Consider the following 22,465-nt stretch of genomic DNA (forward strand, 5'->3'; position numbering starts at 1 on the left):
ATAGGTTTATTTGTGCCATATTTTAGATTCCACATATAAATGATATCATATGGTATTTGTCTTTCTCTTTCTGACTTACTTAGTATGATAATCTCTAGTTGCATCCATGTTGCTGCAAATGGCATTATTTCATTCTTTTTTAAGGCTGAGTAGTATTCCATTGTATATATGTACCACATCTTCTTTATCCATTCATCTGTTGATGGACATTTAGGTTGTTTCCATGTTTTGGCTATTGTGAATAGTGCTGCTATGAACATAGGAGTGCATGTTTCTTTTTGAATTAAGTTTTGTCTGGGTATATGCCCAGGAGTGGGATTGCTGGATCATATGGTAAATCTATTTTTAGTTTTCTGAGGAACATCCATACTGTTTTCCATAGTGGCTGCACCAACTTACATTCCCACCAACCGTGCAGGAGGGTTCCATTTTCTCCACACCCTCCTCAGCATTTGTTATTTGTAGACTTTTTAATTATGGCCATTCTGACTGGTGTGAGGTGATACCTCATTGCAGTTTTGATTTGCATTTCTCTAATGATTAGTGGTGTTGAGCATCTTTTCATCTGCCTACTGGCCATCCGTATGTCTTCTTTGGAGAAATGTCTATTACAGTCTTCTGCCCATTTTTTATTGGGTTGTTTTTTTTTGTTGAATTGTATGAGCTGTTTGTATATTTTGGAGATTAAGCTCTTGTTGGTCGCATCATTTGCAAATATTTTCTCCCATTGTGTAAGTTGTCTTTTCATTTTTTTTTTTATGGTTTCCTTTGCTGTGCAAAAGCTTATAAGTTTGATTAGGTCCCATTTTTTAATTTTCGTCTTTAAGGAAGAGCAGATTTGCAAACAATTTTTGCAGAAAATTCTTCTATTCTTCTGTTTCCAAAATAATTCCAAAGGCTGACTGGTAAGATTTTCAATTAAATTTTTAATCATTAAATGCTACAGAAAGTCTGACTTGGTCCAGGAGAATTCAGAGTAAAACCCTGAACATTGAATTCTTGCGGCCTGTCAGAGTCCACAGGAGCTTAATGAGGTCCACACCCTGGACTTCCAGCTTGATTTTCCAAAGAAGCCATATACTGAGAGCCGTAGGCCACTGAAGTCCAAGAGTCAACAAAGGTAATTTTCCTTCACCTACTTCTTAGTAGAATGTAAGTCGTATAATGCTTAGCTCAAAAAAGTACTCACTGAATGACTGCTAAATGAAAGAACAAAATATCCCCAGGGAAGGCACGACAGTGACTCCCACTTCATGCTCTACCTGAGGTTAGACCCAACTATGCTACATAAATTGTTTAAAAAAAAGTCTTGTTCACAGCAGCTTTATTGTAATAGTCAGAAATTAGGAATAATCCTGATGCCCTTCAAGAGGTGAAGAGTTAAACTGCAGTATATCCACACCATGGGATACTACTAAGCAATAAAAAGAACTATAGATACACACAACAACCTGGATGAATCTTAAGGGAATTATGCTAACTGTAAAGAAACGCCAATCCCAAAGGTTATATACTCTATCATTCCATCTATGTGACATTCTTGAAATGGCAAGATTATAGAAATGGAGAACAGAAGAGTGGTTGCCAGGGGTTGGGAATGGGGATAGAGTAGGCAAGAGGAAGATGGAGATGGTTGTAAAAGGAAAAAGGGAGAGATCCTTGTGGGGATGGAACTGATCGGCATCTTGATAGTGGTGGATACACGTGATAAGATTGTACAGCACTTAACACACCCAGGTGAGCACTCTTGTGCTCACACACGTGAGTACATGTAATACTGAGGATATCTGAATTGTACTGATGTCATTATCCTAGTTGTGATTATTATACTATAGTTGTGCAAGATGTTACCATTGAGGGAAACCGGGTAAAGCGTACACAGGTCTCTCTGTATTATTTCTTACAACTATATAAGAATCTACAATTATCTTAAAGTTTTTTTAAAATCTTAAGAAATCTCTCCTCTGCCACCATAAGCACCACCATTTGAGACTGAATGTTTAACACACGAAATCTTTCCTCACCACCTACGTAGATCTCTCCCGCCTCTAAATGCACCGACTGTTTTTATCACATAATCAAACTCCTCGTCTTACATTAAGGACAGGTGTTTCAGGACTCTTATCTCCTTATAGGATAAAAGCTCCTGAGACAGGAGCCATGTCCTCTACCCATTTGATACCCTCTCAGTGCCTAGCACAATGTTGAACCAAGAGCAGAGACTGAATAAAAGTGGTTTTAATAAATATGTGAATGAAGGAACGTACACATTTTCTACTCCTTATAGTAGAGCTGGGTAAACCAGTAATTCACAATCCTTTTGCTCCAATTTTCTCAACTCTGAAAGGCCTGTGAAAGCTGTGCTCCCCACCCCAGCCTTACAGGCCTACAGTGAGGTTAAAGATCACCTCCCACTGAGGCTGCAGTAGTAGCTGCATTGATTATTTGCTGTGTGATCTTGTGCCAGCTAATTTCTCTGAACCTCAGTTTTCCCATTTGTAAAATGGGGGATACTGCTTATTTTTGCAAAATGGTGGCCAATTCTTAGTAAGTTTCTGCCTTTTCAATAAATAGTGTTTTATTCACGTAGCACGTTTCTCTAAAGATCGAACTTTACTTCCATTTACAACGGCAAAAGAAATGTGTGCAAAGTAAATGGAGATAGAGGATGGAGAAACGGGAGGAGACCAGTTCAAGTGGAAGCTGACAAGGGAATTTACCGGTAGCTGTTAGGACAGTGCACCACAAGTAACCCTCCCTGCAAATCACTGTGGAAGAAGGCTTACCTCAGGCATGGCCTCCTCCCCTTGGTTTCATGCCTTGGTCCTGTCCAAAGGCAGCACAGACACTAGGGCAAGACACCCCAAAGTCTACGATCCCTAAGACTAGTGGGCTGGTGGTACTGAAGAGAAGGAGAAAGGGCTTCTGTTTATTTTCTCTGCCAGGGAAGTATTTGTTTTCAGGGTAAGTCTACTGCTTCCTTCTCAGGGCTGGGAGTGCCTTAGTACATTCTTACCCAGAGGGTGATTAACTTTTCCCCTAAGTATGCAGCTGTCTGAAAACATATTTGCTCTGGATGTGTCACTGGGTTATGAAGAGTTCTATGAGAAACACTTTACACATGGCTGTTTCCAAGCCCAGGCAGTAGAGATACTTGCTGACCCATAAGACAGAGATGGACAAACATTGGATATAGTTCCAGGGTCCAGGTTTTAGAAGAATACACTTAGTCAGTTGGTCAGTCATTCTGAGCCCTGACTATACACCTGGCCTCAGCTAGAAACTGAGGAGGAATCAAGCATGACTGTTACAGAAGAGACCCCGTCCCTTAATGGAGATCCTGGTCTAATTTTGCATATTCACACGTTTGCTTTACTTCTACCATGATGATCTTGCATGAAACAACAGCACGTTTTGTCAAAGCCAAGGTCTTCCAAGCATATTCCCTATAACCAGCAGAAGTGTATGAAATAGAATATAAAGATATGTCCAAGTTAGAAAACAAACGTATGGCATAACCCACAGGTTTCAGAGAAAAAGAAATGAATGTGCTGTCTAGAAGGATTAAAAACTTTAAAACGTTATGAGTTCTATTCTCTTCCTTATTAATGCAATGAATAATAGCATATACTCATTAAGTAAGTACTACGTGCCAGGCACTATATACTAAGCCTTTCAAAGAATCAGTTCCTTTAACCTTTAAAACAATCTCAAGAGTGATGTACATAATATTTTTTCTATTTTATAGATGAGGAAACTTCAGCTTAGAAAGACCAAGGATATAAAAGCAGGATCATCTGATTCAGAACCAGTATTCTTGATCTTCACGCTAAGCTACACTGCTCTGGGCTTGTTTCACAGAGAAGGCCAAGGTTGTTATTGCTATTACTGAGAAGAAAGTACACTTAGTACTGGTCCTTCAAACATATTAGGTGGAACCACACAAAATTGCAATATGCAAATGCTCTGATCCACAGAAATGACAATTTCACTTGGTTCAACGTAATACAATATCAAGACAGAGAATGACATGTGCCTGGCCCCGGCACAGTCCCTAACTAGCTGTGAGACTTTGGGCAAATCACTAGTCTTCACTTGTCTCATCCCATAAAATGAAAAGGTTGAGCTGAATTTGTCTTTAAGTTCCCTTCCCGCTCTATAATTACAAGGGAAGGAAGAGAAGCACCATAATTCATTTGTTCAATAATTATTTCTTAAGTGACAACTACATGCCAAACACTGTGCTTTCTCTTTCATCCTAAATTCATCTGCATTTCAAGCACAGCCTCCCAGCAGCTTCCTCTGATCCCCGGGCTCTCACTTGTTAGATGTAAAAACCCAGCTTGAGGATTCTTGCTTGCCTTCTATTTAGGGAAACTGGCAGGTGCCACAGGATGCTAGCAGCTCCTGTCCTATCACCATTCCACAGCATAAGGGAAAACCAAATGCCCTAGAAACTACTTCAGGGTGAAGAGATAAAGTATGGTGTGGCAGCGAAATGGTACATGTGTACAAATGTGCATCTTCCAAAACAAAGAACTCTCAGTAAGTATACGGGCTCACAGTGACCTCCAGAAAATATTCTTTTTTTCTGGTCTTTACTTGCACACCCCCTCCACCAGGAAGATAGTCATCTAGTCTTTTAAATTTAAAAAAATCCAGAAGGAAGAGACCTCAGTTTTGCTGGGTAGAGCACTTGAGCATCTAGTCACAGCGTTTGCAATGATTAAAGATTGGGAGTAGAGGATTATGGGAAAACAGCAAGCCTGTTTTGGGATTATGGGAAAACAGCAAGCCTCAAGACATTAATTCAACACTGACTGTGCTACTCAGTAGCTTTGTGAGCCTGGATTCATCATTCAACCTGCCTTTGCCTCAGTTTCCTCATCTGTAGAATAAAGACTGGGATAGACAACTTCTAAGTTCCTTTCCTATCCTAAAGGTGGACCAGCCCTTTATCATCTAAGTTTTTACCAACTAATCTGCCATCTGTTCCCTTTTACACGTCCATTGTGGACACAGCAAACAGCTGTCTTCCAACACGCCTAAAACAGCTCTTCAAATACATACTTGAAGTCTCTCATGTGTGCCCACTTCAATCCCTCTCTTCTGGCTTAAGTCGTGTGGTTAGCAAGATGTTGGGAGTAACTCATGAGGAGTCATATAGCTAAACTTTGAGCTCATAAATAAGGGAATACATGCAGCAAATAGCTGTTTGCTTTCTCAATTTCTTGAAATTGAGAAAGACCCATAACTCTCAACCTCATTCCCTGGGAATCCTACCAGCTGTTACAGGAATACAAAAGCTGCAGGAGAAGGGGATGAATAACCTTGACATGCTGACAGTCTAGCTGAGATCGAACCTACACACAGTATGTAACCAGTGAATTCTATAGGAAAGATTATTATTATGTGCTAAATTTGGGTATGTACCCAGTATGAGTCAAAAGAAGCCAGATGAGCAAGGTCCGATGTGGGATATAGTCTGCTTCAGCGAAAGCCCGTTGTTCTATAGATTGGACTCTGAATCATTGAAAAAGACACAACTCACCAGGGAAAATGACACCAACCCAGCCTCTAACCTCTTCAAATTAGGGGTGACCCTGGGCTCTACCAATAGAGCTCCCTCAGACCCTTCTGGGATAGATCAGAAAGGGTTATCTGACAGGGCAGTGGAGGCCATTGTCAGCCACATGTCCCTTGCCCTTCTGTGTTCTATTCTCAGTCAGGGCTGCTCATTTCTCTCTTAACCTGTAGCTTAACTTAATAGTCGATTTAATGCAAGCCATCGCCAAATGGGGCTCCTATGAAATGTGTCTCTTTAAGTACCTTGAAGTCTCCAGAAGGATTTTTCCTCCTCCTCAAACAACTACCTTTTAGAAACCAAATAAATAAACCAAAGAATCAAAATGATTTCACAACAGAAGTAATCACAAAAGCTATTTGTTTGTTAATAAACTGCTACTCTACCTGCCCAGTTTCATTACAAAATACAAATACCTATAAGGAAGAAAGTAATTTGAGAACTGTTATTAATCAAATTCTGTGTTTTAGAGATAAGCAGTTTTCTATTTTCTCTTCAAGGATTTTGAATTATAAACTTTCTCCAAGAGACAGACATGGAGAAAAGTTTCAGCCACATCAAATTTTGAAAACATCCATGAAATGTAAGCTGATATATCTCATAACTGATGTTTTTATAAACCTGTCCTTAAAAATCAAGGGCATGCTCTCAACACTTTCTGTCATGGAAATTGTTCCAACAGGCAAATAAATAGGCATTTCCATGGTTAAGGCCTCACAGCTGTCATATTATTTAGTTCTGCACAAATGAAAAATCCTATTACGAAAAAAAGGTTGGAGGATCTGTGGCTGGAATCTGGCAAGCAATTGCATTTCCATTTTGTTTTGGTCAGTACGCTCCCTCAATGCAAATATGAACACCACAAAATATTTAATTAAAACTAACTATGTGGTCTGAAAAACAAGTCCAGCACAACTGGAAACATGTCCAAATGAGAAGTTAACGCTTTGCCATCTTTAATTAATGATGCTATGAAACTTATTAGAGAAAAGAGCTCACAGTTCCTCAACCCCCATGCTCCAATGACTCAAAAATGCACATTCAACTCTAAAAGACAACAGAACAAGCAATAAAATCTCCCATTTCCTCAAGGTCACAGAATAGACTTTCATATCACAAAACTCAAAAGAATCCAAATTCCCAACCGGTCATCATATTTCTCCATGAACTGGTCTCCCAGTGGGGGAACTTGAGTTTATAAAGTCTTTACTGCTTGTTTGAACTCGATTTCTACTATTTGCCTGGTATTTGAGGGAAGAAAAAAACAACATTATGTTAGGGGGAAAAGTATGAAAAGACTCAAACATGAACATTCATTTCTTTCTGATTAAAAATTTAAAATATTGTTTAAGGTTTATATAGACCTAAAAGAAAAGCAGAATTTCCAGAAACTGCTCCAGGAATTCATGGAAAGAGAAGCCTTTCACCCGTACTATTCTTTTAATAAATGAAGCAAAGAAATAGCAAGGACTAGATGGCCCTTCAAAATGCCTAGGTTCCCTCAAATGATTTTTGACAAGGGTGCCAAGACCACTCAATGGAAAAAGGACAGTCTTTTCGATAAATAATGCTGATAAAACTGGATATCCACATGTAAAATAATGAAGTTGGCCCTTTACCTAACACCATATACAAAAATTAACTTAAAATGGATCAAAGACCTAAAACATACAATTCTTAGAAGAAAACATAAGGCAAAAGCTTCATGACATTGGATTTGGTAGTGACTTCTCGACTATGACACCAAAGGCACAGGCAGCAAAAGAAAAAAATAAATTGGAATTCATGAAAATTTTAAAGTTTTGTGCATCAAAACACTATCAACAGAGTAAAAAGGCACCCCACAGAATGAAAAAAATTTGAAAATCACATACATCTGATAAAGAATTAATATCCAAAAGTTATAGAGAACTCCTAAAACTCAACAAAAAATCTACCCAATTAAAAATGGGCAAAAGACTTGATGTTTCTCCAAAGAAGATATACAAATGTCCAATAAGCACATGAAAAGATACCTGACATCACTAATCACTAGGGAAATGCAAATCAAAACTGCAATGAGATACCATCTCAGGTCCATTAGGATGGCTACTATGAAAGAAAAAAAAAAGAAAATAGCAAGTGTTGGCAAGGATGTGGAGAAATTAGAACCCTTGTGCAGAGCTGATGGGAGTGCAAAGTGGTACAGCCTCTGCAGAAAACAGTACGGCAGTTCCTCAAAAAATTAAAAGTAGAATTATCATATGATCCAGCAATTCCACTTCTGGGTACATACCCAAAAGAACTGAAAGCAAGGACTTGAAGAGATATTTATACACCCATGTTCACAGCAGCATTTTTCACAACAGCTAAAAAGTGGAAGCAACACAAGTATCCATTGATAGATGAATGGATAAACAAAATGTGGTATATACATATAATGGAATATTACTGGCCTTTAAAAAGGAAGGAAATTTTGACATATGCTACAATATGGGAGATCTTTGAGGACATTATGCTAAGTGAAATAAGCCAGTCCCCCAAAGAGAAATACTGTATGATGCCACTCACATGAGGTACTTAGAGTAATCAAATCACAGAAGCAGAAAGTAGAATGGTAGTTGCCAGGGGGTAGGAGTAGGTTGAAATGGGGAATTATTGTTCAATGGGTATAGAATTTCCGTTTTATAAGATGAAAAGAGTTACGAGATGGATGATGGTGATGGCCGCACAACATTGTGAATGTGTTTGATGCCACTGAACACTTAGGAAAGGTTAGGATGATAACTTTTATGTGTATTTTACCACAATAAAAAAAATGGGGGAAAATGCCTAGGTTCCTATTCCTTTATAATATCACTGAAGAGCAGTTAAGTGGCTGCTCTTTGGTATCCACATGCACATTTCAGAATTACCACTTATATGTGACCTTGGGCAAGTTACTTAGTCTCTCTGCATTTCAGCTTCCTCATTGGTAAAATATCTACTTAAAGGTATGATGTGAGGATGAGATGGGTTTGTATGTGTAAAGCATTTAGTCTCGCATAATAAACACTACCTAAGTACTAGCTCTTATTATTACGACCTCCACCACTAAATCTATTCTCAGCATCACAAATAAAATCTCATCCCACCAAGGAGAAACCATTGGCATTTCATTCTCTGAAATGATGATGGCCTGGCCCCAGGTTCAACATCTGATCTAAAAAAAGTGAATCTTCCCTTCCTCAGCAGGAGCACACTAATGGGAACTGGGGTCCAAGTTACTCTGTCCTTTGGGCAGCAAAAGAGGTAAGACACTTACCCCCAGTTGCATTTATTCAACAAATGTTCATTGTATACCTAGTCTGTGCTGGGCCCTGTACCGGATGCTAAATTTATTTGCTCACACCCAGCACTTCCCACTGTACTCTGTGGAGCCCAAGGCCTTGTTTCCTTACTGAAATATGCTTATCATCTAAAACCAATGTGGTATAAAAGCATTTCCTAGGATGAAACTAATAAGAATAGAAGAGGGCACCCCAAATCACCTATTTCTATTTTCCTCCTTCTAGTTCTGTTCTTTAAAAAAAACACAACTCTCCATTTACTTTCAAATTTCATAAAGCAGATTGTTCCCAGACAAGCTTTTATCCAAGATTATCAGAAAGAAAGATTTCAGGCACACTTGCTCTGAAACTGACAAAATGACAGAGCAGGCCATTCCTGCCTCCACCCACTCATGGACTGCAGCACACTCCTGGGCCCTGTGAATAGAGCCAGGACCCTGGAAAGGCAATACACAAGCCTAGGGCATGCACAGGAGCCACCATTGCCAGGGAAACTTCCTCCTTCTCTAAACCTTCCAGCTAGGCACCAGAAGATAAAACTTCTCAAAACTTAACATTTACTGAGGCCCAGGTAAGGCTTAGCCACTTGTAAAAGAGCTGATATAGTGATTGATTTCTAATTATTTTATGAAGTCACACCATTGTGTTCAGGCAGCACAATGGGGGAAAAAAAAAAGAGCACTGACTTGGGAGTTTGGACCTAGGCTTGAATTCCAGGGTTAGCACTCACTAGCTGTGTGACCCTTGACAAGTATTTCACTTCTTCTAAGTTTCATTTTCCTTAACTATATTTGTACAGCTTAAAATTCCTACCTTTGAGGAACTTTGTGAGGACTAAAGGAAATGATTCATGTTAAATACCTAGCTGATGTCCGACACAATAGAATCTCAACATTATGGATGCCCTCCTGCCCACCCCTTATTTTCAGGCAGGAAAAATGTCCCAAGGAACTCAACTCCTGATTTAGAGGAATAATAAGAATGCGTGGATCCCAGGCTAATACTGCCCCTAGTTTTTCTAAGAGCCTAGTTCTGATAACTAATACTTTTAGGACTCTGACAGTACTTGAGATGTTATGAAAAATCCAACCAAGCCTCCTCCAATAGCTCTTTCTCACCCAGATTTTACAGAGAGCAGTCAAGAAGCCTTCAGCTTTATCTCACAGAGCATTATGTTCATTCACATGCCCATATGCATACAGTCTTAAGAATTGGGTTCTTCTCTTATGTGAGGACCAATAACCTCTCCAAAACTTTAATAACTCTGAAGTCTTAGCTAAAAGAAAAAAGAAACAAAAAGGATTGGGTCTGCATTTGTGGCATTTCATGGTGTGTTGAGTGGATCCCCAAGAGCAGCCCCAGATTTCTGATGGTTCAGTGGGAGGACTCATAGGACAGCATACAATCATACAGCCGTGATTTATTACAGTGATGAATACAAAGCAAAATCAGCAAGGAAAAGAGGCAGATGGGGTGAAGTCTGGGGAAAACCAGGCATGGGCTTCGAAGAGGCCTATCTCAGCTGAGTCATACACACAAGTTGTGACAACATGTGTGAAATGTTAACAACCATGGAAGCTCATTAGAGAGTCAGCGTCCAGGGGTTTTTACTGGGGACTGGTCATGTAGATACCCCCTGCCTGGCATGTACCCAAATTCCAGACTCCCAGAAGGAAAGCCGGTGCTGAACATAAACTGCATTGTTTGCACGGTTTAGATACAGTGAGCTACTGGTATCATTTAGAGTGGTGGGAACCCTTCTGCAATCCAAGTTCAGATACCAGTCAAGGACCAACCTTGCAAGCAGGCATTTCTAAGGACAGTCTCAGGCTCACTATGTTAATCCCTTCCCGCACACACAAAACAAAATCCCAAATATCTAATTAATAACTGCCCTATGACCGCTAAATTCTTATAGCTAATTGACATGTTGAAATTCGTATATATAAAAAAAAGATAGTGAATATAACTCAGTGCTTCAAAATATATTCATTCAGCACATTTGTACTGTGTCAGCCTGCTGGGCTCCAGACAACAAGGAAATAACAATAAGTGCCTGCCCTCTAAGAAATTTCAGACCAATAGAGACGATAAGATGAGTACACAAAGAGCATTAACACAAGGTGGTATGCGATGACGACCATAAAAGAGGTATAAGCCAAACACTAAACCAGTTAGAGAAGGGAGAGGAAACTTCCTGCTGTGATGAACCAGGAAGGTTTTGGTAAGAATTACCACAGAGCTGCGGTTTTAAGAACAGGTAAGATTTTGGGAGTAAGTGGCAGGGCAGGGAAGAGCTCAAGAAGGGGAATAAAAGTATCGTTCCAGGGCTTCCTTGGTGGCGCAGTGGTTGAGAATCTGCCTGCTAATGCAGGGGACACGGGTTCGAGCCCTGGTCTGGGAGGATCCCACATGCCGTGGAGCAACTAGGCCCGTGAGCCACAACTACTGAGCCTGCGCGTCTGGAGCCTGTGCTCCGCAACAAGAGAGGCCGCGACAGTGAGAGGCCCGCGCACCGCGATGAAGAGCGGGCCCCCGCTTGCCACAACTAGAGAAAGCCCTCGCACAGAAACGAAGACCCAACACAGAAAAAATAAATAAATAAATAAATAAACTCCTACCCACAACATCTTAAAAAAAAAAAAAAAGTATCGTTCCAGGCACAGACAGGAAGCTATGTAAAAAATGCACAGAGGCTGCTATAGGGAAAGAGGAATACGGTTTGAATGGAAGACTGAGTTTATAGAAGGGGATAGTGGAAGATATGAACCTAAAACACAGGTCTCAAATGTCAAACTAAGGAGTCTCAAATGTCAAACTAAGGTGTTTTATGCAGTGGGTAATGGGGGAGTCTGTGAGTTTTGTTACTTTTCTAAACATGTTACTTTAGCATGAATGAGAGGAGTCACTATAATCAAAAGGACCAGGGCTTTTGCCATAGATGTCACAAAAGCCGCAGAGAGCTAGAAGGTGCAAAGAGGTGAAATATAAATGTCATCTGGGAACAACACTGAGAAGGAAGCAGTAACAATGCTCCTCAGGAGATGCAGGAATCAAACAAGACTCAAAGTTCTTAAGTCAATTGCAGGATTAGTGCATTCAACCACAAGTGCCTGGAAGGGCAGCCAGGTTAAAGGTAAAAACTAACAGCAGGGCAGAAAATTCAGTGGCTGTGTCTAGAACTCCAATGGAGATGAGGAACCAGTGCTCAGGAAGGAGGTGGCGACTTGAATGGCAAATGTGGAGGAAGCCAGCTTAGAGGCTCAGCTGTAGCAGAGGAGAAGCCAAACACTACACACAGCAAGTCAAGAGCTATGCACTTCTTCTGCCTCAAGCAAACATAACTAGGCTCTTAAGCTTGACAGAGAGATAGCACAATAAACATAAGCATGCACACACACGTGCACACTACTGAGAAGTGCTCTGTGGCCAGAGTGCCTCGGTTCAGATCCTGACTCCACCATGTATTAGCTTTCTGATCTGAGACAAGTTACTTAACTTCTATGCCTCTGATTTCCCATCTATAAAATGGGCTCAATAATAGTACCTTATCTCATAAAGTTGTGGTGAGGATTCAATGAGTTAATTCATGTAAAGAGCTTAATGCAAAGTCTGTCTGGCACATAGTGAGTGATCAGTAATTGTTGGCCACTATTATTATCTTGAGTCTCACTATTATGTCATGAGATAAAGCCAGGCAATCATTATCATCTCCGTATTACTAATGAGGAAACTGAGGCTCAGAGAGGAAATACTTGCCCAATTTTCACACAGTGCAGAATACAAGTTAGGGGTTTATAAAGTCCAGTCTCCTTAATGAGATTTACAAAGCTCTCCACGTTCAGCCCACCCGCTACCTCCCTGGCCTCAGTTCCTGCCAACCTTGCCTTGAATGTGAAACTGTGCCCGCCACACTATTTCTTGCCCCTCTTAACTTTCTGATCCCTATCATCCCTCAAGTCTCCTCTCAAGTGTCACCTCTTCCAGGAAGCCCTTGGCACTTACTCCCTCTTCCCTCTCACCACCCCACCTCCTTCTATACTCACATCTGACTATTAACATCACACCATGTGTAATTATAGACATCTGCTTTCCCCACTGGACTCCGAGCCTAAAACAATTTCTGGCACACAGTAAACACTGAGTATTTACTGAATGAACTAACTCTTGTCTCTAAGTCTGATATTCTTTCCCCCAGAGCATGCTGCCCCTTTATCAACAAACATTCGCTGTTTAATAATAGTTTAAAAAGAGTAGCGACAAAATTTCACCAAAGATCAACCAGTCATACTATACTTAAATATCAAACTAAACTTAAACACGTGGTCATTGTACCTATAGGGAGTGAAGCACACAAACACACCCTTCAAAGAGCTGACCATTCCCACCCACAGCTCATCTGTCTTGGTGCCTGTGGTCTCAAAGGAGAGAGACCAAACCCGAATCTATCAAAGGATTCCTCTTCCGCTTGATTAACCCACTGAGAAGGACCTGGGGCTTGGCACGTGAGGAAGACAGGTTCAAAGGTCTCACATCCAAAAGCCCAAGGCGAGGTGCCTCTATGAAGTTAAAGGGTACATCTTGCAACCTGTGTTCCACCTGTCAGCCTGAGACTAGCTTTCAGTTCCCGACGACTCAGAGTGATCGTGGAGAAAGGTTACCAGAGTAGGGAGAAATGGAGCACGTCCACTGCATCCGCAGTTCCTCACAGACCAAGCAAACACCTGTGCTCCATTCCACGAACATCTGTTCCCGGAAGCTTCTGACAGGTGGAGCCACATCTCCTCCACACCCTTGGCTCGGGCCACCACCCAGTTCATGTGGGAAGCGGGTGATCCTCTCCACGTTTAGGCAACTCTAGCAACGGAGGCTGATCTCCCCAGGGGTTCTTCCCTGAGGAACACCGGGTGTATGTCAGGTTTTCCCGTTGGTCTGGATAAAGCCGACAACACTCAGGGAAACAGAAACACAGGCCCAGAAACATAAAAACACACACTTGTGTGTACTTGTGCCTGACGCTGACGGCTTGGGGAAAAGGGCCGCTCAGGTTCTTGCGATTTGCCCACAGATGAGAGTTTTGTGGCCCACGCCTCCCTGCTCCTCCCCCACCAGGAAACTCAGAGACTGCTAACCGCAGCAGTGCCTGCTGAGCATGAGAAATTCTGCAAAGCACGAACCAAATTCAGCACGTACTGGGTTTCAACAATTCCCAGAACTTCAATTCTGGAAATACGGCCCTTACACATTCTTACTGGGTCCAAGCCTCAATCGTTTGTGCCAGAAGGACACCTGGGTCCTTATTAAAAGGGGTAAATATGCTTAACTCCAAGGCAGGCATAGTTATCGTCTTGGAATTCATCCCCAATGTGGTCCAGTCCATAAATTAGTATATGGAGCCACTGTTTTCCAACACATGTGTACCTTCCTCCAGAAGTCTTGAATTAAACAGCAGCACCATCTCTGCTCCTACAGGTGCCTTTTACCAAAAGCTTTAAAATATCTTATCTGTTCCCACAAGTCCAAACAAGCATGCCTTTGATCATCCTCAAATTCACCTTCCATACTGTGGACAGTGTTACTGTCCTAAAGTCTAGTTATTTCACACAGGATATTGAGACACTTCCGTTAGTTCCTTGCTGCCTTCAAGATAAGGGACAAGTTTTTAGCCTGGTTTCACCTTTGGGCATCAGCCCCCCACGTTAAATATATGACCATTAAATATACGCCCTCATTTAATCCTCTGAACAAACTGTGAGGCAGGTCTGATCTTTCCCATTTTACAGACACATTGAGGAAGTGATATGCTATGGTGATAGTTGCAGACTTGGGGGACAACCAAGGTCTCAGGATGCGCCCTTCAACATGTCCCAAGATGGCAGACCTAAAACAACCCTAGAATCCATTCTATAAAGAATTAAAGAATTAAACTGAAAACCCAGACCCTTTATTTCTTTTTTTTCAAATTCTTTTTCAAATTCTTTTCCCATTTAGGTTTACAGAATATTGAGCAGAGTTCCCTGTGCTCTACAGTAGGTCCTTGTTGGTTAGCCATTTTAAATATAGCAGTGTGTGCATGGCGGGCTTCCCTGGTGGCGCAGTGGTTGAGAGTCCGCCTGCCGATGCAGGGGACACGGGTTCGTGCCCCGGTCCAGGAAGATCCCACGTGCCACGGAGCAGCTGGGCCCGTGAGCCATGGCTGCTGAGCCTGCCCGTCCGGAGCCTGCCCGTCCGGAGCCTGTGCTCCGCAACGGGAGAGGCCACAACAGTGAGAGGCCCGTGTAACGCAAAAAATAAATAAATAAATAAAATAAAATAAAAATATATATATATGTGTGTGTGTGTATATATATATATATATATATATATATGTGTGTGTGTGTGTGTGTGTATATATACACACAGTAGTGTGTGCATGTCAATCCCAAACTCCCAGTCTATCTGTCCCCCTCACCATTCGCCCCTGGTAACCATAAGTTCATCTAAGTCTGTGAGCCAGACCCTTTATTTCTAAAACTCAAATGATTAGTCTAAAACCAGCAGTGGTGAAGATTCTGACCTAAAGAATCTAACATGCCAGAGTTCAGTCTTCCTCTTAGCGCAGATGGCTGGCAGAGGGGGCAGAGTGGTTGAGGCACGGATATGACAGGGCGCCTTGGTTTGGCCTGGGATCCAGCCCATGCCCTCAGCCTCAGAGCCCTGTGTTTTCATCAACTGACTCAGCCAGTGGCAGGAGAGACCAGGCGCCTGTGGCCGTGAGTAATGGCAGCACAAAACACATCTGTCTAATCAGAAGCTGATGGTGTCAGTTACACCAGGAGTTACAGTAAAACAATGCTCTACAAGGGAAAAAAGAATGTCTATTCACTCAGAAGTTAAGCAATGCCTTTCTTTCTCCCTCTAACTCACAATGCAAATTTGTGGAATTGTTTACTAGGTCTTACACCCCCCTCTCAAATATTTCTTGATGCAGTTATAGAAAGAAGACTTATCTATAAATAGCAAACCAAATCTGTTCTACTAGTTGCTGCAAAATATCTAGAAAGTATGACATTAGGAAATGCTTCTATTTTGGCTTTCTTTAATCTCTATCAACATTTTGAGGGATAATGCATAGCAACGTGTTTTTGTAAGTGGTAAGTACTTCACATATGTAAAGTCACTGCAACCACCTGAGGACCATTACACCACATTTCAGCATAGATTTCATTTCAGAAGAGTGACTCATTCATTCTTCCATTTGTTCATTTATTAATTCATTGAAAATACTAAGTTCCCATTGAGCGCCAGGCAATTGGATGCAGAATTAAACCAGAGATTCCAAGCCCTTAGAGCCTCAATCTTTTCCCGAATTGGCCTTTTCGTCTCCAAGGTGTTCCAGCCACACCTGGCGCTCTCTCCTCTCTCCGGTCTCCTCTCTCCCTCCCTTGTCCTAGCCTATGGTTCTAAACCACTCTAGAGTGTACTCTCTCACGTTCTGCAAGGGTCCCAGCACAGGACCAATACCCAGTGGGCACTAAAGAAAAGTACTGTAGTTAGTGATTTCAGAAGTGAGTACTTTGTGACACACACACAGCCTTATTAACATAAATAACCTGCTTTCATTAGGCTTCCGTCAACCTACCTTCCCAAAAGTTGCCTCAAAGCAGTTCTCCCTCCTACAATCTGAGGATGTTCTAGATTAACAGTAACAAATAGATGAGCAGAAACAACTCTCCTCTCAATGATCTATGGATCATGTGTTCTGCATGAGGGCAGTCAGCTGGGGAGACCCTTAGAAAATAATGAGGGCGCACTGAAAGCAACAGGAAGTGGGAACATTTTCTGACACCTGATTCATTTAGATGCTCTACCAAACTTTTATGTGGGCAAATGTGAATGAAAAATAACCCAGAATCATAGATTTTTAAGACTGGAAAGAACTTCATCTGGTCCAACTCCCTCTATAGATTAAAAAAAAAAAAAAAAAAACAAGGCTCCTGGAGAGGATATGACTAAACCCAGAGCTCACAGCCTATCTGTGAAATACGAGTAGAAGCCAAGCCACCTGCCTCCCAATACAGGGCCCATTCCTCTCCGCAGAGCTGCTCCGAGCTGGGCGAGTGCCGCCAGGGGTACATCATCACCTTTCCGGCTGCTCTCACTGCTTCCTCCCAGCATGCTTCGGCCTTGATTTAAGCATCTAGAGACAGCCCTCAGGAGCTCTGGGACTCCCTGTGCAAAGGAACAGCTCCCTTGAATGGCAAGCCTGTTTTTATTCTGTGAAATGGGACGATTTTCTGTCCTTTTCTTCGCTTCAGGACTGTGATGAAGATCAGTGAGACGCCAGCCACGTAGGAATCCTATATTCTTTGAAGAAAACAGAGTAGGGATCCAACAGAGCATCTGCATCATAATTAAGTCCTACTAACGTTAGGCCCAGGAGTTAGATTTCGGCATTTTTATAAAGACCGACAATGTTTTTGTTTTATTCTACCTTTAAATTTTTTTTTAATTGCATACACACTGACATGCGATTCAAGTAACAAACAATAACACCTGCCACTTGGTCCTCCTAGTGACTTCGGTGGAGAAAAATCAAGTCGGTGTCATTATTTCCAATTTACGGGAGGGAAAACTGGTTCACAGAAGCTACCCAAAGTCACACAGGTACTAAAATGCAATGTTGGAGCAAGGACCTTATCTAAGGCTCTCTCCTCCTCACTGTGCTATTTAGCTTTAGAACTTTCTGCTCACGTGTTGCACATCAACAACACTGAAGAGCTACCTTTTTGTTACATCTGAGACATTTAAGATACTTGAGTCACTTTAACAAGGAGCACAACTTGACCCCGTAACTTCAGTAGCAGCCCCACTGCCGGCACTTCTTTCTGCTGGAAACTAAATGACACAGGGGAACTATAGGGGGTGAATTTTGGGGTTCACAAACAGGATTAACTTTTATGATGTCTTTAATTATTCATGATTTACTCTCAACATTCTTTCAAAAGCAACTTGAGATGGCTCTTAGCCCTGACAATAATACAATCAAAAGTAAGGGTTATATTCATTTGTTCTTTTTCTTTTTAACGTACAGAGAAAAGATTTGGAAGGCTGTATCCCAAGTTTTGCATTAGTTGTTTCTGAGTACAGATGTATTATTATTAATGCTAATCTGTATTTTATCTTTTTCTACAACAAATAGGTATAGTTTTGGTAATAAGAAAACAAACAATAATGATATCACTTACACGTGGAATCTTACAAAAGCTAAACTCATAGAAACAGAGAGTAAAACGATGATTGCCAAAGGCTGGGGAGTGGGGGAAATAGATCTTGGTCAAAGCATACAGATTTCCAGTTATAAGATGAATAAATTCTTAGGATCTAATATACAGCATGGTGACTATAGTATGTATTACATACTTGAAAGTTGCTAAGAGACTAAATATTAAACGTCCTAGAAAAATAGTAGTGATATATACATGTATGAAATCATCATGTGTACACCCTAGACTTACGCAATGCCATTTATATCTTAATAAGTCTGGGGGGAGGGAAAAAATGATTGTTTTTATTTTATAAATATGTTCTACACTCTGAAAAATGGGAAAAGAGGTTATCACCACAGGAGGCTGGGAAGCTCTATCACTATGAACCAAGTGACCAGAAAATGCAAACAATACTTAAAGCTCCCAGACCAGAACCTTTGCCCTGTTTCTCCATTTGGGTACTCTCAGCCCCGCAAGAATATAAAGCAATATGCCAGGACACCAATTTTACACAAATATTTTGGAGAAGAAAACTATACATAAATATTTATCAGAAAAACTAAATTTGACAGACATATGGAATCAAATGAAAAAACCTGCATAAATCCTTAAAACAATTTCCATGCTCACTGGGGCCAATCTGAACTATAACCCAACCCCCAGGAGCACTTGTCAGGCTTCTTTTGCTATTAGAGACTCTTCTAATGGAGAAGTTTGGGAAGCCCTAAGGCAAATAGTACCATCTTATTTCCCCCCACTTTTTGAGAGAGCAGAAACCTGATTAAAACTAAGTCACTTTTCCTTTTAATTTTTTCAAAAGTCAAATTTGTCTTCATCTACTATCTTTAAAAACTCATTTATAGAACAGGTGGCAGCCAACACATTATCAGGGAAATCTGTTAAGCCCACAGGGGCACAGTTCACCCTTCCCTCCTTGCCCGAGGGGGAGAACGATCTGGCCTGGCATCCTGGGTTCTGAGGATGGTGAGGGCCCGGGCTGCCCCAGGGGCCGCCTCACATTTCTTCAGGACAGCAGACCACTCTGCACAAGGTGCTAATTCATTCATTCCACAAATGTTTATTGAGCGAAGCCTGAGAAAGGCCTCTTAGGGGACAGTGGGATCATTCACAAGCCAACGGTCAGGTCTAACGGATCAGCTGTGGACAGTCAATCTTTCATGAGACTTCAAACCACCTCTAGGATAAAGCAAACAGGGCCCTCACCCAACCCACTCACCAGCAGCTGGGTGGGATCAGGCAGGCGTTCTGGAACGGGACTGCTGCTTGAGAGAGGCTAAGGCATCACTGATGCCCACCGGAATGACTGAAACGCCTGCACCATAAATGACATAACACCTCTAGAGTGCTTTGAATGGAGTCTGTCACCTCGTGAGAACTCAATAACAATCATTTTTGCTGTCACTATTCCAACTTGCCCTTACTCAAGGAGCACCAAAAAAGGGAAAAGAACACAGGTTTTAGAGTCACAAAGACTGGATTTGAATCCCAGCTCTGCCACTTACTAGCTATGTGACTAAGGGAAGCCATCTTTCTGAGCCTCAGTTTCTCATTTGTAAAATGGGGTAAATATCAGGATACCAGCCCTCACGTGGCTTTGTGAGAACTAAGGACGTGTTACATGCAAAGAAGAGTGTCTGGCCCATAAGTGCCCCCAAAAAAGTCAACATTGCCACTGCCCTGCCCCTCTCCTCCGCTGCTCTTGATGGACCCTGGAATCTACTTTCACCTGGATCCCACACTAAGGGCTGAGGGAAAGAGAAGGGAGAGAATTGCTGGAGACCTTCCATAGAACCCACCAAAGTCCTCTGCTCCTTTCAAGCACCCTCCTCCGACAGTTGGCTGCCTAGCTGAGGATGGCTGCCAAGAAGGGGACGGGAAGCTGAACAGCAGTTGGAATCCATCCCACCTTCCAGTGTTGTCTTTCTGTCTGTCTGTCTGTCTGAAACCCCGTGGGGCTTCCTCTGCACATCCTTGCATGGTAGAGGCTGACAGTATGATTCATAGTCTGTTCTTATCTAGGCTTCCATCTCAACCCAGAACCCAAAGCCCTGGAGGCTGCTGGTCACAAACCAGCACTCCACGAAAACGAGGACTTTTCATTCAGGCAGGAAGTGGAGCCCCTCAAAGTCAAAGGGGATTTATAAAGGGAGGAGGGAGGAAAAGGAAGAGGGAGGAGGATGGCTGCAGAGAGAGAGGCCCACTTCCTACATGCTGGGAGAGCCCTATGTCCTAGCTGCTGAAGCAGTTGGTTTTCTACTTTGAAAGATAATAAATCTCATTCCTGTAATTTATAACTCACCACGGGACAAGGTCTGGGTGTAGGAGGAGAACTCCAAAACAAATCTGCTTATTTTCCAGGTAGAAATCGTCGGCACCCAACTCCCCCTTCCCAACCCCCCGCCTGCAGATAGGTCCTAACGCCCTACCTTACTCCACCTGAGCAATCTAGGGACAGTTACTCTGTAGTCAGGGCCACCCAGCAGCCAGTCCCAAGCCCAGGCTCAGTCCTCGAAAGCCCCAGGAAACGCGACAGCCCACGGAACCGCCGCCTACCCAAGCACCTCGGCTTCCTGGAGACCGCCTCCTGGGCAGCGGAGCCGGCTCTTTCGTGAGTGCGAAATTGAGAAAGGGCGCTTGCCGGGTGTCAAAACGAAGTTCACGTTTTAGAACTCAGAAGACCAGAAATGCATCACCATTCAACACCAACTCCCTCATTTAACGGAGGAGGAAACACAGACCCAGAGAGGGAAAGAAAGTTGCCCGAGGTAACACAGCGAGTGGGCAAATTAGTCGAGGCTAGAGCCGGGCGCGCTGACAGCCTTTCGCCGCCTCCCTCGTCCTCTTGGCCGCAGACCCCGGCCGGTTGGAGCAAACCCCGCAACCCCGAGCGCGGTGCGGCGCGTTACCTTCCTCCGGACTGGGCGCTGCGAGCCTCCTCTCCCCCGGCGGGGTGCTGGCGGCTCTGCCCGGCTCGCTCGCCCTGCGGTCCAGGTGCCGCCCGGCCGCTGTCAGCGATGGGAGGCGCGTGCGGTCTCCCCGTGGAGCGGCGTGCGAGCGCTCAGGGGCCACTCCCCGACGCACGGGCCAATAGCTCTGCGCCCGCGCCCGGCCCGCCCCCGCGCCCCGCCCCGCCCCGCCCCGACCTCAGCTCCCTAGGACTCCAGCCCTCTCTCGGGTCCTTCTCCCACTCCTCCCCGCCCCGCTCCTGTTTCTTCTCTACCCCTTAGCTCCCCATCTTGGCTTCCTTCTCAACAACTTTTACCCCGAAACAACTTTTTCACTGTGCAGATAAAGAATGCAATACATTTTTTGACCACTCTGCTTTAGGGGTCCTTGGAGCCCGAGAGCGTGGAGCGCCGGGACATCTTCCACTCAGAAAGCGGGGTCAGCCCCGGCGCAGTGGAAGGGGGCGCGCAGTGGTACGGAACAAGGTGCTTTCAGCACTCCGAACGTTAGTTTCCTCACGAGAAAAATAAACAAAAATATCTCACAGGTTGTTGAGAGGATTAAACGAGCTGATGATTTTAAAATATCTAATACAATAATACCTGGATAAACGGTGAGGGTGATGTGTACGGCCTGAGCCACCCAATGGGTGCGGAGTGAGGACTGGTAAACTGCTGGAAGGTGCTGGCTGGTAGAAAGGCAGGCACGCATATAAATACAATATTGTATCAGGGCCAGCTGAAAAAAAAGTTACCGATGGTGGAGCCAGACCCGGAAGATTTCCAAAATTGGTGAACTTTAAGGCCTTCTGCTTCCTCATCATCTCCCCAGTTACTGTTGAACATCCAGTTGAGTGTAGCCCAGGTCTGCCTTGGGTCCTTCCAAAGATATTTCTTCTCCCGAACTTACAAGTACTGATCCCCAAGTGCCTTCGTTTAGCGCTGGGTGCAGGACTACTAATCGACCTAGGAATCCTTGCATCGGGTTAATGTGCGTATTTTGGCTTTCACCCTAGCTTTGAGAGCCTAGTGTGTCCCCCGTGCTGAGTGAGCACTCCGGATGCAAAAGAGGATTAAGCCTTTGAAGAGACAAATTTGTAAACGATTTCAATTTAGGGTAATAACTGCTATAATAGGTGTACAAAGTGTTATAGAGTCGCATACACTGGGGAGAGGAGAGCAGTAAAAGCTTGAATACAAGTGCGACCAAGATAAGTCTTGAAGGAGCGCTATAACTTAGGTCAGGTGGACGCAAAGAGGACATGAAGATGCCTGTCATATGCCTGGCTATTGCACAGAGTGAGTGACAGGGGGGCAGAGATGAAGCTAAGAAGGAAGACAGACAGATGCAGGAGGAGT

At 43.0% G+C, this 22,465-nt stretch overlaps 1 protein-coding gene across 9 annotated transcripts in view; it reads right to left on the reverse strand.

The window, feature by feature from the left end:
• Positions 1-21,219, reverse strand: part of LOC137230686 (synaptotagmin-like protein 2) — a 109,757-nt gene extending 88,538 nt beyond the window's left edge. For 4 of the 9 annotated variants that reach the window (XM_067750560.1, XM_067750557.1, XM_067750559.1 and 1 more), the window contains exon 1: positions 21,068-21,219. The gene's annotated coding sequence lies outside the window, so the exon portion shown is untranslated. Of the gene's footprint in view, positions 1-2,786; positions 2,966-13,553; positions 13,932-20,587; positions 20,715-21,067 lie in introns of those variants that run through there. The other 5 variants (XM_067750552.1, XM_067750555.1, XM_067750556.1 and 2 more) reach the window with 5 other exon arrangements.
• Positions 21,220-22,465: the final 1,246 nt, after the last annotated feature.

The sequence above is a fragment of the Pseudorca crassidens genome, chromosome 9 (assembly GCF_039906515.1).
Source record: "Pseudorca crassidens isolate mPseCra1 chromosome 9, mPseCra1.hap1, whole genome shotgun sequence".
Taxonomy (NCBI): domain Eukaryota; kingdom Metazoa; phylum Chordata; class Mammalia; order Artiodactyla; family Delphinidae; genus Pseudorca; species Pseudorca crassidens.